Below are 17,138 nucleotides of genomic sequence, written 5' to 3'. Positions count from 1 at the left end.
ACAGACATTTTTATGGCTTTTTAATAGATTGCAAGTGGTATCAGAATTAAATATTTTTTTTTTTTTTACAGAAAGTTTTCTGTATATTTTGATAGATTGCATATGGTATCAGAATTAAATATCTGTATGTTTTATTTTTTACAGAAATACAGAAATTTTTATGGCCTTTTTGATAGATAGCAAGTGGTATCAGAATTAAATATCTGTATTTAAAATAAATACAGACATTTTTATGGCTTTTTTGATAGATAGCAAGTGGTATCAGAATTAAATATCAGTATGTTTTTTCTTACAGAAATAGAGCAGTTCTTCTGTTTCTTTTGATAAATTGCAAGTGGTATAAGAATTAAATATCTGTATTTTTTTTACAGAAATACAGATATTTTTCTGTTTATTTTGGGAGATTGCAAGTGGTATCAGAATTAAATTTCTGTATTGTTTTACAGAAATACAGAATTTTTTATGGATTTTTTGATAGATAGCAAGTGGTATCAGAATTAAATATCAGTATTTTTTTTACAGAAATACAGAAATTTTTATGGCCTTTTTGATAGATAGCAAGTGGTATCAGAATTAAATATCTGTATTTTTTCACAGAAATACAGACACTTTTATGGCTTTTTAATAGATTCCAAGTGGTATCAGAAATAAATATCTGTATTTTTTTGAAAGAAATATTGAAATTTTTATGGGTTTTTTGATAGCAAGTAGTATCAGAATTAAATATCTGTATTTTTTTACAGAAATACAGAAATTTTTCTGTTTATTCTGAGAGATTGCAAGTGGTATCAGAATTAAATATATGTATTTTTTTTTACAGAAATACAGAAATTTTTCCGTTTATTTTAGAAGATTGCAAGTGGTTTCAGAATTAAATAGCCATATTTTGTTTACAGAAGTACAGACATTTTTCTGTTTATTTTGATAAATAGCATGTGGTATCAGAATTAAATATCTGTATTTTTTATAGAAATACAGACATTTTTCATGGCTTTTTAAATGTATTGTAAGTGGTATCAGAATTAAATATCTGTATGTTTTTTTTTACAGAAATACAGAATTGTTTATGGCCTTTTTGATATATAGGAAGTGGTATCAGAATTAAATATCTGTATTTTTTTACAGAAATGCAGAAATTTTTCTGTTTATTTTGAGAGATTTCAAGTGGTATCAGAATTAAATATCTGTATGCTTTTTTTACAGAAATACAGAAATTGTTATGGCCTTTTTGATATATAAGAAGTGGTATCAGAATTAAATATCTCTATTTTTTACAGAAATACAGACATTTTTCTGTTTATTTTGATAAATAGGAAGTGGTATCAGAATTAAATATCTGTATTTTTGTCACAGAAATACAGACATTTTTATGGCTTTTTAATAGATTCCAAGTGGTATCAGAATTAAATATCTGTATGCTTTTTTTACAGAAATACAGAAATTTTTATGGCCTTTTTGATATATAGGAAGTGGTATCAGAATTAAATATCTGTATTTATTTTACAGAAATACAGAAATTTTTCTGTTTATTTTGATAGATAGCAAGTGGTATGACATTTTAATATCTGTATTTTTTTACAGAAATACAGATTTTTCTGTTTACTTTGATAGATTGCAAGTGGTATCAGAATTAAATATCTGTATTTTTTTACAGAAATACTGAATTTTTTATGGCTTTTTTGATAGATAGCAAGTGGTATCAGAATTAAATATCTGTATTTATTTTACAGAAATACAGAAATTTTTCTGTTTATTTTGATAGATAGCAAGTGGTATGACATTTAAATATCTGTATTTTTTTTACAGAAATACAGAGATTTTTCTGTTTACTTTGATAGATTGCAAGTGGTATCAGAATTAAATATCTGTATTTTTTATAGAAATACAGAAATTATTATATTTATTTTGATAGATTGCAGGTGGTATCAGAATTAAATATCTGTATTTTTTTATAGAAATGTTTCTGTTTACTTTGATAAATAGCAAGTCGTATCAGAATTAAATATCTTTATTTTTTTACAGGAATACAGACTTTTTTTGGCTTTTTTAATGGAAAGCATGTGGTATCAGAATGAAATATCTGTATTTTTTTAAAAGAAAAACAGAGATTTTTCTTTTTTTTTTTTTTTTTTTATTTATTTTTTATTAGCAACCAATAAAAACAGACAATTACAGAACTCAAACTAGTGTATACAGATGGGAAAAGCAAGGTAAAAAGTTCAGTTCTACTATTCTTCTAAGGTCAGCAGGGATATTAGTGCCCAGGTATCTAACAAAGCCTCGAGCCCATTTAAATGGAAAGGAGGGTGCCAACGCTTTCCGTGTCGCAGGTGGTAAGTTAATATCCAATACCAAAAAACAGAGATTTTTCTTGTTTATTTTGATAAATAGCAAGTGGTATCAGAATTAAATATCTGTATTTTTTACAGAAATACAGAAAATGTTCTGTTTATTTTGATAGATTGCAAGTGGTATCAGAACTAAATATCTCTGTTTATTTTACAGATACAGACATTTTTATATTTATTTTGATAGATAGCAAGTGGCATCAGAAATAAATATCTATATTTTTTACAGAAATATAGACATTTTTATGGCTTTTTTGATAGATAGCAAGTGGTATCATAATTAAATATCTGTATTTTTTTACAGAAATACAGACATTTTTATGGCTTATTTGATAGATAGCAAGTGGTATCAGAATTAAATATCTGTATTTTTTTACAGAAATACAGACATTTTTATGGCTTTTTAATAGAAAGCAAGTGGTATCAGAATTAAATATCTATATTTTTTTACAGAAATACAGAAAGTTTTCTGCTAATTTTGATAGATTGCAAGTGGTATCAGAATTAAATATCTTTATTTTTTTTACAGAAATACAGAATTTTTCTGCCTATTTTGACAGATTGCAAGTGGTATCAGAATTAAATATCTCCATTTTTTTACAGAACTTTTTCTGTTTATTTGGATAGATTGCAAGTGGAATTAGAATGAAATATCTGTATTTTTTTTTATAGAAACACAGACATTTTTATGGCTTTTTTGATACATTGCAAGTGGTATCAGAATTAAATATCTGTATTTTTTTTTACAGAAATACAGAAATTTTTATGGCTTTTTTGATAGCTTGAAAGTGAGTTCAGAATATAATATTTGTATTTTTTTGAGAGAAATACAGAATTTTTTCTGGCTTTTTCGATAGATAACGACTGATCAGAATATAATATCTGTATTTTTTGAGGGAAATACAGAAATTTTTCTGGCTTTTTTGACAGATTGAAAGTTTGATCAGAATATAATATCTGTATTTTGAAAATACAGATACAGAAATACAGAAATTTTTCTGGATTTATTGATAGCAAGTAGGATAAGAATAAAATATCTCTTTTTATTCAGAGAAATACTGAAAATTTTCTGGCTTTTGTAGTAGATTGAAAGTGCTATCAGAATAAAATATTTGTATTTTTTTGAGAGAAATATAGATTTTTTTGATAGATAGCAAGTGGGATCAAAAAATTTTCTTCATTTTTAAAAAAAAAAAAAATATAGAAAATATTCTGGCTTTTTTGATAGATAACAAGTAGGATCAGAATAAAATATCTGTATTTCTCTCAAAAAGATACAGATATTTTATTCTGATCCCACTTGCTATCTATCAAAAAAGCACGAAAAACTTCTATATTTCTCTTAAAAAAATGAAGATATTTTATTCTGATCCTACTTGCTATCTATCCAAAAAAACTGAAAAATTTCTGTATTTTTCTCAAAAAAATCCAGAAAAATTATGTCTAGGATTATGGCTGTAAATGCTTCATAATTAAACACATCCCAACCTAATTCCACTCTGCACTCTAAACTAAATTTAGTATCCTGGTATGTGGCTGGACTTAATAGTCCACAAAAGCGGAGGAAAGTCCTAATACACCTGAAGCGTAAATCTCCTGATGTAATTTTTCTCCAGGAAACACACTTGAAATCAGGTGACATAGCTACTCTGAGAGACACCTGGAGTGGAGAGGTCATTGCTACTACTTATAAAACCAAGAAAAGAGAGGTGGCAAATATACTATGGAAAAATTTACCATACAAATTGCTCTTAGTAGAACTGGATGAGAAAAGTAGATATGTTTTGGTAAAATTTGAACAATTGTGAACAATTTATTCACTAGGTTCCCTATATGCACCTCCTGGTAACTCCTCATCATTGTACGCCAGCATACGCCAGATCAGAAGGGAATTTTATAATTAATGGCCCAAACTTCTCTGGTGGACCCCTGGAGACTTCTCAATCCCACTGAAAGGAGTTATACATGCTACTCCAAGGCACACGTGTCCTTTTCCAGGGTAGCTCTTATATTGGTGGAGGAGTCCCTTTTTTCTCGGGTGACCCATTCATCAATTGCAGAATTTACCCCATCAGACCATGACTCTGTTCGATTGATCCTTGAACTCCTGGAACCTTTCCAAACTACCAGGTTTTGGGGATTCCCCAATTATTTAGCATGATCACCTGATTTTATTATTTTTGGTCAAATGTCAAAGGGCAAACAGTTTAGATGACAATTTGGAACACTGGGACACTCCTGTTCTGCTATGGCGTACCACGAAAGCGAAAGTTTTACACTTACCTTCCCCTCTTAAGTGCAGACGCCTCTCTCCTGCGCATGCGGGCAGTTCTGGCGCTGGGCGTGCCTCTGTTTCCAGGCTTTATCAATTCCGGCCAATCCACTGGCCAATCAGAAAATAGCCTCTTGGTCAGCCCTGGCTCTTTAGCTAGCTCACACACTGCACTAAGGGTTTGTGCAACAAGTCTCCACTAGCGCGGAGCCCCTAGTTTTGCTGAGCTAGTTCCTGTACACCTGTTGCTTAATCCAGTGTTTCCTGTGTCCAGCTCCTATGGTAACCCCTCATTGTCCACTCTGTTGGTTCCCAGCCAACTCCCTTGTGCTGTTCCAGTGTTCCTGTCTGTCTGTGGGTATCCCTGCATCACCTGTGCCTCCTGTTGCTCCCAGTGTCTCTGGTGTTCCCTGTGCCCGCAGTGGCCTGTGTCACTGGTGTCTGTCTCCTGGATCCCTGGCAATTGACCCCTGGCTTGTGACCTTACCTCGCTTGCTGCCTGCCTTGACCTCGGCTTTTCTCAACTATCCTTCTGCTTTGTGATTTGGTACCGTGTTTTACCCACCTTGGTGTGCCCATAGACCGCAACCTGGCAGTAGCCAGCGGCGCAACATCCTCACCATCAGAGGCTCTGGAGAAAACCTGGTTACTGCTTAGACTCCTTCTCAGGGCTCACACCACCTTCCTGCAAGCCGTAGTACCCCCTAGTGGTCCTGTCTCTCTGCGCGTGACAGATAGTCAGGGGGAGTAAGCATAAAGAATACAATATACTGAGTTACAGGACAAAGTAAATAAAGCCTACAGGGAATACCCGTCCCAGAAAACAGGACCACTGAAGCAGGCCTGGCAAAACGCAACTAAATGTTTCAATGCGCATGTAGCCGCTAAAGTAGATACCATATCTCATTTTTTGAAACATAAATTCTATAGATGGGGTAACAAAGTGGGTTCCTTACTAGAAAAACTCACGAAACCACCACAATCCAAGAGATTTATTCTGCAACTTAAAGACCCCCCAAACATCGGCTATACAGACTGCTTAGGATAAAATCTGCCAAATATTCGAAGAATTTTACAAACAGGTCTACACAGCACAACCTCCATGCCCAAACCTTTTAAAAGACCTTCTACAGAAAGCTAGGCTACCTAAACTATCCTCGGATCACATACTTAATTAGGTCCATAGCTGGTCCATTGGAAATTCAAAAAGTGATCAAATCAATGGCAAACCACAAAACTCCTGGCTCTGACGGCTACAATGCATAATTTTATAAATTGATTATTATGGAAATTACCCCTATTCTAATAGAAGTGTATAACTCTATATTAGCACAAAACAAACCCTTCCCTGATTTCACTGAAGCCCATACTATTTTGATTCCTAAGGAGGGTAGAGACCTGCTGTTAGTCCCATCTTACAGACCAATCTCCCTACTCAACTGCGATTATAAGATACTAGCCAAAATAATGGCTAATAGATTTCAATGTTTTTTACCATCGCTACTTATTCAGCACCAATTGGGCTTTGTAAAAGGGAAACACTCTACGCTAGGGATGCATTCTGCAATGATAGTAGCGGCAAAGCCAAACATTGCCACTTGGCTGTCCAATGAAACAGTACATCCAGGTCTGCTTGTAGATTATATACATCCTGTATGGACATAATTACATTACATAGTTTGGTGTCATCAGCAAACACACAAATGGTACTTTTAATCCCAAACTTTATATCATTTATAAAGATGTTAAACAGTAAAGGTCCCAACACTGAACCCTGGGGTACACCACTAACAACCTTAGACCATTCAGAGTATAAATCATTAGTTACAACTCTCTAGATGCGATCTTTAAGCCAGTTCTCTATCCATTTACAGATTGGCTTTTCTAAACCTATCGACCCTAACTTGCATATTACCGTCTGTGGGGTACAGTGTCAAATGCTTTAGCAAAGTCCAAGTACACTATATCAACTGCTATTCCACTGTCTACATGTTTACTTACTTCCTCATAAAAAGAGATTTAATTTGTTTAACAACTTCTGTCTTTCTTGAAGCCATGCTGACTATCACTTATTGATATAATATTATTTTTCTAGCAGAAACTCCTGTGTGTGAAATGTGGTTCTTTATCAAATTCTCTAGGACCTTTCCAACTATGGACATTAAACAAACGAGTCTCTAGTTACCTGGTAATGACTTTGCTTCCTTTTTGAAGATAGGAACCACAATGGCCTTACGCCAATCCATCGGTACCTTGCCAGTGACTAAAAATTTGAAATAACAGAGCTTAGCTCTTTGAGGACACGTGGATGTAATCCATCAGCTCCTGGTGCTTTGTCAACCTTAATTTTTACCCAGCTGTTTCTCTATCATATCAATTCGGAGCTATTGTGACTCATTTAAGGCAGTGACGTTGCTATTATGAATTTGGACTTGAGCTCTGCCATTTTCCTTTGTGTACACAGAGCTAAAAAAAAGTGTTTAGTATATCTGCCTTGTCTTTATCTCCAGTTACCAACCCAGGGCCTACATGCTCAGATCTGATCTTTTTGCTAATAATATATTTGAAAAATTTGGGGGGTTTGCCTTACTTTCCTTTGCAATCTGTCTTTCATTTTTAAATTTTGCACATTTTATCACCTTTTTACATCTTTTGTTATATTCTTTATAGGTTTCAAATGATGAAGGTGATCCTTCATTTTTATATTTTTGGAATGCCCTTTTCATGTTCCTTATGGCTTTTTAACATCAGCTGTGAGCCACAAAGGTTTTAATTTTAGCCTCTTAAACTTATTACCCATTGGAATATATTTTTCAGTTTGCTTTTGTAGAACAGACTTGAAACATTCCCATTTCTGTTCTGTGTTCTTTGAGGACAATATTGTCTCCCAGTCCAAGCCACAGAAAGCCGCCCTTAATAATGGAAAATTTGGTCTCTGAAAATTAAATGTTTTTATCTTTCCTGTTTTTGCTTCCTGTTTACAGCTTACATTAAATGAAATCATATTATGGTCACTGCTACCCAGATTCTCTTTTATTTGCACATTTGTTATGAGCTCTGCATTGTTAGAAAGAACTAGGTCCAGTAGAGTATCATTTCTAGCTGGGGCTTCTATAAACTGTACCATAACATTATCTTGTATTAAATTCACAAATTCACAAATTCAAAATTTTAATCAGTCATTAAAAATGTATCGCCCACAGATTCGTCTAATCCACTGGACAAGCTTTGGACAACGCTTACCCCCGGCTAAAAAAGCCATAACTGAAACATACAATATCTGTAGAACGGTTTTAAACTATGAAAATAAAATAAAAAAATACTGGGCTGTGCCGTTGGTCCTAACACTTCCCGGAAATTACCCCGAATGATGTATTAACATACTTTGGTAGCGCTTGGAAGGCACTATCTTCATCAATGTATAGGGAAATGACCTTGAAGCTTTATCATTACGCATATATTTCACCTATGTGTTCATACCAGATGGGGCTCAGTTGTTACGGTCTCTCCCGTGACTGAGGTTAGAAGATCTGAGAGACTGGCTGCACATGAGGTTATCTGACAGTCTCTTTGCTTTCACTTGTTTCAGTGTTGTTGGTAATGACCACACCTCTGGTCTCAGCTGCAGCTTGTTATCATTTCTCTTCCTCTATTTAGCCTGGCCTTACACTTCAGGTCATGCAGTTGATATTCATTGCTTGGAGGTGGAAGAGCTGGTGTGTGGTCCTCTCCTGAGTTCCTGCTCATCCATTTTCTATTGAAGATAAGTTTACTTCTCTTTGTATTGTGGTTGTTACCCTTTGCTTGTTGTTACTAGGCCTCAGGGAGACGCCAGTTCGTTCATCTGGGAAGAAACCAGTAGTCTCAAACCCTGTCACTACTCCTAGGACATTTCAGGGATTCTAGGGCCTAGGTTCTGGTGTATGAATCCTCCCACCTTCAGGGTCTATTCATACTGACAGGAGTCAGGGCTAGATTTAGGGTTTCTGTAGGTGGTGACATCAGTCCCTCCTCTCAGTGTCTAAAATGTAGTGTCTTGGAGGCAGATCTCTACCATATGCTGTGGGATTGCCCCAAAATACACTATTTTTGGAGGCAGGGAGCATGGTATACCCTTCAAAATTTGTTAAACTATTTCTCATTAACTCCCAAATGGGCAATCTTTGGTGAAATGTCATCCCATGGTGCAAAGGTGGCCAAAGGCTGCAGAACACTTTTGATGATAATCTCTCTGGTAGTAAAAAAAATTCTTTCTATTCTTCAATTCTTCCTAACTGGATTACAGCAAAGCACCCCCCCCCCCCCCGGACTCTGTTCTTGGAAAAATTATGGTTTGTTCTCAAGATGGAATTGGTTGAAGCCTCTTTGGAGAAGGAGCCAATATATATAATATTGGGGGCGCCACTGTAAAGAGAGATAAGCTTGAGAGATACCTTTGGCATTGTAAATTATTTGTTTTCCCCTAGCTTGGATTGCCACTGAAATCTCATTTTTAACTTTGGCCAGTTCTTATTCCACTAAAATGCCAAGCCGCTTGAATTTTATTAGGGTTTGACGTTCTGTATATGTATATATTTTTTAATAAAGTGATCCTATTCCTGGCTTTCCTTATAAAGAAGGACTTGATTTTAATCTTGACATCCTCCCACCATGCCATGGGCTTAGCCGATTTGAATTTGTCCTGGCTCCACCTTCAATATGCAAAATAAAATTCCTCCCTTCTACTATGGTCCTCCAATAGTTACATATAGGTCAGGTTGAAAAAAGACATAAGTCCATCAAGTTCAACCACTAGCAAACATGTTCCAGATATAAAACCCTATGGACCCAGTTTGTCCAGAGGAAGGCAAAAAAACCCTGGTGCAATTTGCTTCAACAGGGGAAAAAAAATTATTTCCGGATTCCATGAGGCAATCGGATGTTCCCTGGTTATTATTCAATGGTCACTGTGATTTTTACTTTAAAGCATTACCTCCCAGTTATATTCTGTGCTTCTAGAAAAACATCCAGCTTAAAGCAATCTATAGTAGTTGCTTAAACTACTTCCTGTTGTCCTTTGTAATGATCTCAAAGTGAATAATTGGGAAGTGAGTTCCCAATACAGGGTGATCATATCCCCCCCTTAAATGTCTCTTCTCAAGGGAGAATAGGTTCAGTTCAGCTAATCTCTCCTCATAGCTGAGCTCCTGCATTCCTTTTCACACACCAATGGACTTTTCTGTTTCCAAAACATGGACTCCCCTTTTTGTGGACTTTTTTTCTTTTTGCATGGATTCTTTGTCAACATAGATTTCTTTGTTTCTGCTTATTCCATGGAATATGCTTATATTACTTTGGAAAATATTTTGTTAAGAAAAGTATTTTCTGTTTTTACTTGTAAATATGTTTATACTTTTCTAAAAAAAATGTAAAAAAAAAGTTCTGTTAAGCTAGTTCTTGTGCACCTGTTGCTTAATCCAGCATCTCCTCTGTTCAGCTCTTGTGTTAACCCCTTGTTGCCCAGTCTGTTTTTAGCCCATTGCCTTGTGCTGTTCCAGTGCCCCTCTCAGTCTGTGGATATTCCTGTGTCACCTGTGCCTCCTGTTGCTTCCAGTGTCTCCTGTGTTCCCTGTGTCCGCAGTGGCCCCTGTGTTACTGGTGTCTGTCTCTTGGATTCCTGGTAATTGACCCCTGGCTTGTGACCTGACTTCTCTTGCTTGCTGCCTGCCTCGACCCAGGCCTTCTTTGACTATTCTTCTGCTTTGCGATTTGGTACTGTGTTAGATGTTGCCCACCTTGGTGTGCCCAAAGACCGCAACCTGGCAGAGCAACATCCTCACCATCAGAGGTTCTGGAGAATACCTGGCTACTGATTAGACTCTGCGCCTTGGGCCTTCTTAGGGCTCACACCACTTCCGTGCAAGCCGTAGTGGCCCCTAGTGGCCCTGTCTCCCCAAGCGAGACAGTTAGCTTTTGGTAGATCTAAAAGAAATTGAAAAGAAACATCTATTGCCAGCTTTGGAAATGTTCGTATCTATCCTGTGTATCAGCCAGGTGGAAGAAGAAATAATGTACATTATTTGCAGGGTTCATTATTGCCGTCCTAAAGGAGACATTATGCGGATTGCCCGCACTCAGACCTCAATCTACTTTAATAGCAAACCGATTAAGCTAATGCAAGATCTTTCCCGTCACACTCTCTCGCACAGCGTAGAGCTCTTAAACCTACTAAAATCTGGGGCGTGGTCACGCAATAGTGGCATGAGCAAGCACAATCCTTAAGCTCCCTGCTTCACAAGGCTTATTATTAGTCTGGTCTACGGTATCACTGAGTTTTTTTTTTCTCCTGTGCGGTCAATGAGGCTGATTCATCAAGCAAAATCGGAAGCTCGCTCGCGCATTCGTATTCACGATCCGAAATCGAACGCCGTCGCGCAATTCAGCAACTGAAAGAGCTCGCGGCCGGAGCCGCGCATCTCCGGCAGCTTTACACTGGCGAGCTTGCATTAAAAGTCACTGTTCCCCTGAGAGCAGGTGTGTGCTAATTAATTGCTATGATCTCACCATTGAGCTTAACAGATCCTCCTTAATCGCGCAGCTGAAATCTAATCGCCTTAATTGCCGGATGCGCGACCCCTATTGCCCATTTTGTTATGAAGGCAAGCATCCGGCTTGGCAGTGAGGAGGCGAGTGTACGAGCGCATATGACTCCAGCCCGCGGTAAACCGGCTCGATATAACGGCGCGAAAGTACGCGCGACCAGCAAGCGCGGATTTCATTGATAAATTAGGCCCTATGTCTCAACGCACAAAGGCTCCAGTGACCTCCCAGTTCTTTGCACAGGACAGCGGAGTGCGGGCATCTTCTTTAAGCAAAGAGATAGCACCGAAGCGTGCTCCTGCTTTAGAGGGACCTGATCAAGTAAGTCCCTCAAGGCTTTTAGCAGATCCCAAGGACCCCCGGCATAGCCTGGATCCCTGTCCACTTACTCCAATGCTGTTACCGGGGAGTTTTCAGTCAGCTTCTGGCGAGCGGACATTGGACTGTTCCCACGTGTCTCTGGAAGCTATGATGAATATGCTCCTGTCTAAGGAGGATTTAAATGACCTGGCTACCAGGATTGAAAACTCCTTTAAACCGGAGATAGATGCCCTTCAACAGCAAATTACATCAGTGGATACTCGGGTTGCAGTGTTGGAATCTGGCTCCTCTACAATAGAGGGACAGTTGGCTTCTTTGGAATCTAATACCTCACACATGCAATCGCAGCTTATTGCTTTGTATCTATGTACAGAAGACGACGAGAACAGGAATCTCTGAAACAAGATAAGGATTAGGGGTCTGCCTGAGGCCACATCTGCTAATGATTTACAGGCTACGGTAACTGCAATTCTGAATTTACTGTTAAATCGTCCACCTACTACGGAAATCGAGTTGCCCAAATACAAATATTGCCTGACATGTCTAGTCACACATTGAGAATGCGCCATGTATTGCGACCCCTTTTGGAAGTGATACGCCCCACACAAGCTACTTATAAATGAGGATAAACGTTTCATTTACTGGTGACTAAAGATAAAACTACCTTTGCCTTACATAGACATTTGCAGTTGCCCGCCCTGGTTGACTTTCTTCAAATACCTGCTGTGGAGATCCAGGAGAGTCCAGCCAGACCTAGACACTCTAACAGTTCTAGATCCCTAGATCCATTAACAGAATCAGAACCAATACTTTACCCTCTACGGGTATCAATGAGGATTAAGCCTAGATGTCAGTCAGTGTTTTTTTTTTTTTTTTGCTAATGCTAATATAATGCTAATTATATTTGAATATATTGTTGATTATACACTAGGGAACGCATTTTCTGTTAGATCTTACGCTTGTTTTTTACTAAATTTTGGGAGGTGAATCCAGAAATTACCCGTTTTTTTGCTATCACATCAAGTTTTTACGATACAGGGTACCCTCCATTCTTGTCAAAAAACATACAAATTTTACAAACAATGAAAAAATAATGAAATAACTTGAATTTACTGTTTATTTAAATTTCTTTTGTTCATACAAAGAATTTATTGTTACTCTATGACTTTTTTTTACAGTAAAACATTTGAAAATTAATCGGGAAAGCGGTTAAGGTAAAAATTTACTCTTTTAGCTTTTCCTGTAGTTTTCAGTGTTAGGACAATCCCGCCGGATGCTCCAACAATAGTCAGCCATCATATGTACATCCAATCTACCCTGATACCGTCCTTCCATGACCTTCAAATCTTGGTGGAATCGTTCACCTTGCTCATTACTGACTGCACCAAGGTTTTCCGGGAAGTTAGAAAGATGGTTATGCAGAAAATGCACCTTGATGCTCATATTGTAGTATTTTGTAGCTCTCCAAGAGTTTCTGGACAATTTCTGTGTAATTATTTGCTCATGTGTTTCCATGAAAGTCCTTGACAATGGCTTTGAAAGATAATCAAGCATTCTTTTCGACTTCTGACATTGTCCTGATGAAATGTTCATCTTTGATGAGCTGCGGAATCTGTGGACCATCAAACACACCAACCTTTACTTTTAAAAATGACAGACTAGGAAATGCCAAAATGAGGTACTTGAAACAGTCTCCTTCAGTTGGCAAAGCTTTAACGAACTACTTCATCAGACCCAGTTTCATGTGCAAAGGCGGGAATATAATATTCTTTCTATCAACAAGTGAGTCATGTAGAATAATTGGATCACCTGGTTTTAGGGCAGATCTTGGAGGCCAATTCCTTTCCACGAGCTCTGCTGTCTCACATGCACAGATAACAGGGGTACTTGGTGTATCCACGTTGCTGACCAGGAAGGAAGCATACCATTTTAAGGTCAACACAGATGACCCAATTGTGTTGGTGATATTGCAACAACTTAATGACTCTCTTTATGTTTGTATATTCTTCACAAAGAAAAACTGAATGGCCAGTTGGGACTTACCCAAATATATTGCCATTGTGAAGGAGGACACACTTTAAGCTCCACTTTGAGCTATCGATGAATAGTCGTCATTCAGTTGAGGTATAGATTGGAATTCCCAATTCCTCCATTAAACCAGGTATGGTATGGCAATACACTAAAGCCACTGTCAGTTCTAAAATACTGCAGAAATGCAATTTTTCTGGTTCGAAAGTACAATACCTTCATTCCTTTTTCAATTAAGTTTTTCTCATGCAATCTTGATGCTAGGAGTTCTGAAGCCTTCTTTGATAGTCCCAAATCAGGAGCCAAATCACTCAACTCATGCTGATCAAATCCCTTATGAACAGAGTCCTCTTTAATTTCCAACTCTTCATCATTGTTGTCACCTAGTTCATCACCATATTCATGTTCTCCAAGAGAGGGTAGTGTAACGAAAATCGGCATTGGCATTTCATCTGAATGAGCCACTGGGCGTATAACCGATTGTAGACTAGGATACGCTGTTACATTTCTTTTTCTTGTTATATCCTGAAGTTTTCAGTATACAAAAGTAACAGTCACTGAAATGATCTCCTGGCTCTCGCCAAACCATAGGTATACCAAATGGCATCTTATCACGGTGTTCCCTTTGTCCACATCTGTAAACCCTAGACACACTGTTTGCACACCTCATGAGGGGCTCAAGACTTATCTTGATCACCAAGTTTAACTTTGAAATATGCCAAATAGGCTTGCTGTATGAATGTCCTGATGTTCGCTCTTTGACTGGGAATGGTGAAACTGCCACAGATATAACAAAATGAATCAGGGTTGTTTAGGCACTTGCGACGAGAAACGGCAGAGCCAGACATCACCTGAAAGCAAGGAAATACGTGTATAAGTAGAAAAATAAATTTTGCTTATTCACTATGTAGAGCAGCACACAACCTCTGACCACACTGTCTTGCGTGTAAATGAATAGCCTATGCAAATCCATGCTACAGTAATTGCATTATTATAAGCAGTGGAGAAAAAACCTGACGTGATAAAAAAAATAACTGCAGTTTCAGAATCAGCATACCTATTTTAGTGTAAATAGGCTTAAAAATTGAAGTCAACAAAAAATTTGATCAAAATTGTTCCCTGGTCTTATTTGAAGTATTGTATTGGTATGGTCGGAACATGCGCTGTATGTGATTAAGTATGAGTTCTGCTCCCTTCACTGCTAATGTACTATCTGAATATGGTGGCAGGAGGTAGAGCTATTGAAGATTGCTAATACAATAGATTGGTTTTTGCTATACTTTGCTGGTTGCAGAGTTTCGCCAGGCAAAGAATGCTGTCTCGCAAGTTTTTGTAGATTGGGCGCTGACTGTTTCAAAGGCGATGTCTCTCTTCAGCTTTTTGGTCTAGATTGGCCCTTGCTATGCAATTGGTCTAAGATATATCAAAATATGCTGAATACTGTATTAACACAATATCATGTTGAACAGGACTTAACTCTGAGATGACATATAGGTAATGGCATACTTGCTATCAATGGTTAATACAATACTTTTGGGTAATGTTGATCTGTAGTCCTATGGAAGATTGTTAGTGTACAATTTTTTATTACATTTGGCTAAAGGTGTTGTACAACAGAATGTTAATACGTTGCAAGTCCTGATGGTTGTTAAGATAAGCAAATGGACTTTTTTCGACAATTGTATAATTACCACTCTCAATAATAATAATTTTATTGTTAGTTAGTTGTTGGTAAACACTTGCTCATCCACATTGCGTACCATATCCCCACATAGGACTGCTCCACCTCTATTGAAGATAAAGTATTTTTTTTGAGCTTTTGAATTACTAGTTTGTTTAATTTTTCTTTAATTGTTTATTTTAAGAGATTCTCTGACTGGGGAGTCTTCTGATCTCTAGCACTAAGTCTAAGGGAATTAGTATTCTCTTACGCAAATCAGTACAATGGTCGCTTATTGCTTCTCGTCCTGACCCTGAAGGCAGATATTTGATAATAAAAGGTGTGCCTAATTCCCAAAAATATACTTTTGTGAATGTGTATTTCCCGAACACCAACCAAATTGCTTTTTTAGAAACAATACTAGAACATATAGACTAGTTAAGTGAGGGTACATTAGTTCTGGGGGGGATTTTAATTTCGTCCTTAACCCTGTAATGGATGTCTCTAAAGGCTTTTAGGCCCTTTCTTATGCTGCAATGGATAGGATTAAACAATTCTTGCACTCTCACCAGCTAGTGGACATTTGGCATGTTCTTCACCCTTCAGATAGGGGCTACACATTTTATTCTGCGATGTACAAAACGTATACACGTATTGATTTTTTTTGCTCAAACATTTCTCTATTCCCTCAATTGAGTCAACCAGGATTGGTGTCATCTCTATTTCTGATCACGCCCCTATTTCAGTTACAGGGGATGTCGACAGTATCCAAGTCTTACTCTTGGACGCTTAATGACTCCTTGTTGGAATCTCCAAGGATGTGCGATAGGATGGAAGCAGAACTCAAATCATTTTTTGAGCTGAATAGCTCTTCGGTTGATAACCCCCTATCTGTATGGGAGGCTCATAAATGTTTTATAAGGGGACTTCATATTCAACAGGGCCATAAATGCAAAAAAGAAAGGGAGGCGAGACTGAATCAATTACTTCTTGAATTATATCATTTAGAAATGGCTCATAAAATACATCAAACCCCAGATGTAGAACAACAGATTATCTGTATTAAAGATCTGCACTGTTCCAAAATGAAAGTTTTATTAACTAAATGTAAAGGATATTGATATGAGCACTCAAATAAATGTGGTAAAGCTCTTGCTCATGCTCTGAGAGAAAGAGGGCTGAAACCTTTATCCCCAGTATCACTTCTCATGCGGGTAAGTTGGTTTACTCTACCCCAGACATTGCGGAAACTACTCGGGCATTCTATGCTAACTTATATAATTTGGATAACACTCTTCCTACAGGCAATGACCGTGTTAAGGTGGATTTAATTAGGGCATATCTCTGTTCTTCGGCCTTACCTTCTTTCTCTGTGGAATTGGTTGAGTCTCTTAATGTTCCAATCACAGCAGAGTTGTCCTCAGCCATCTCTAGAGCAGCTTCTGGAAATTGCGCCAGGACTTGATGGTCTAACTCTCCATTATTACAAACGTTTTCTCCCTGTTTAATCTTCAAATTTTCTCGAAGCATTTAATGCCATTACACAATGCAATTCAATCCAATTACTTCACCTAGGGATACTCTCACTGCACACATCACATTGCTACTCAAACCTGATAAGGATCCCAACTCATGTACCAGTTATCGTCCAATTCCCTCCTGAATTAGGATCTTTCTAGTTTTGCTGTTTAGTAGCATTTTAGCTCAACGTGTTGAGGATGAACGTATTTCCCTCTTGAAGGAACAGAGACTCCTTGCTATAGATGTAGTTTTTACAGACACATGTGTGAGAACAGTCAAAGGTGGTTATTGTTCTAATTTATTCAAAAAACATGGTGGTATTTATACAATGTTAATTAGGAGGGACAGAAGTGATACGTGACTTTTCAGGAGTAAAATAATTTAAGACCCTGATATCCTGATATCTTCA

This window comes from Pyxicephalus adspersus, chromosome W (genome assembly GCF_032062135.1).
Source record: "Pyxicephalus adspersus chromosome W, UCB_Pads_2.0, whole genome shotgun sequence".
In the NCBI taxonomy this organism is placed as follows: Eukaryota; Metazoa; Chordata; class Amphibia; order Anura; family Pyxicephalidae; genus Pyxicephalus; species Pyxicephalus adspersus.
The sequence above is the reverse complement of the archived record's forward strand: the minus strand, read 5'-3'. Positions refer to the sequence as shown.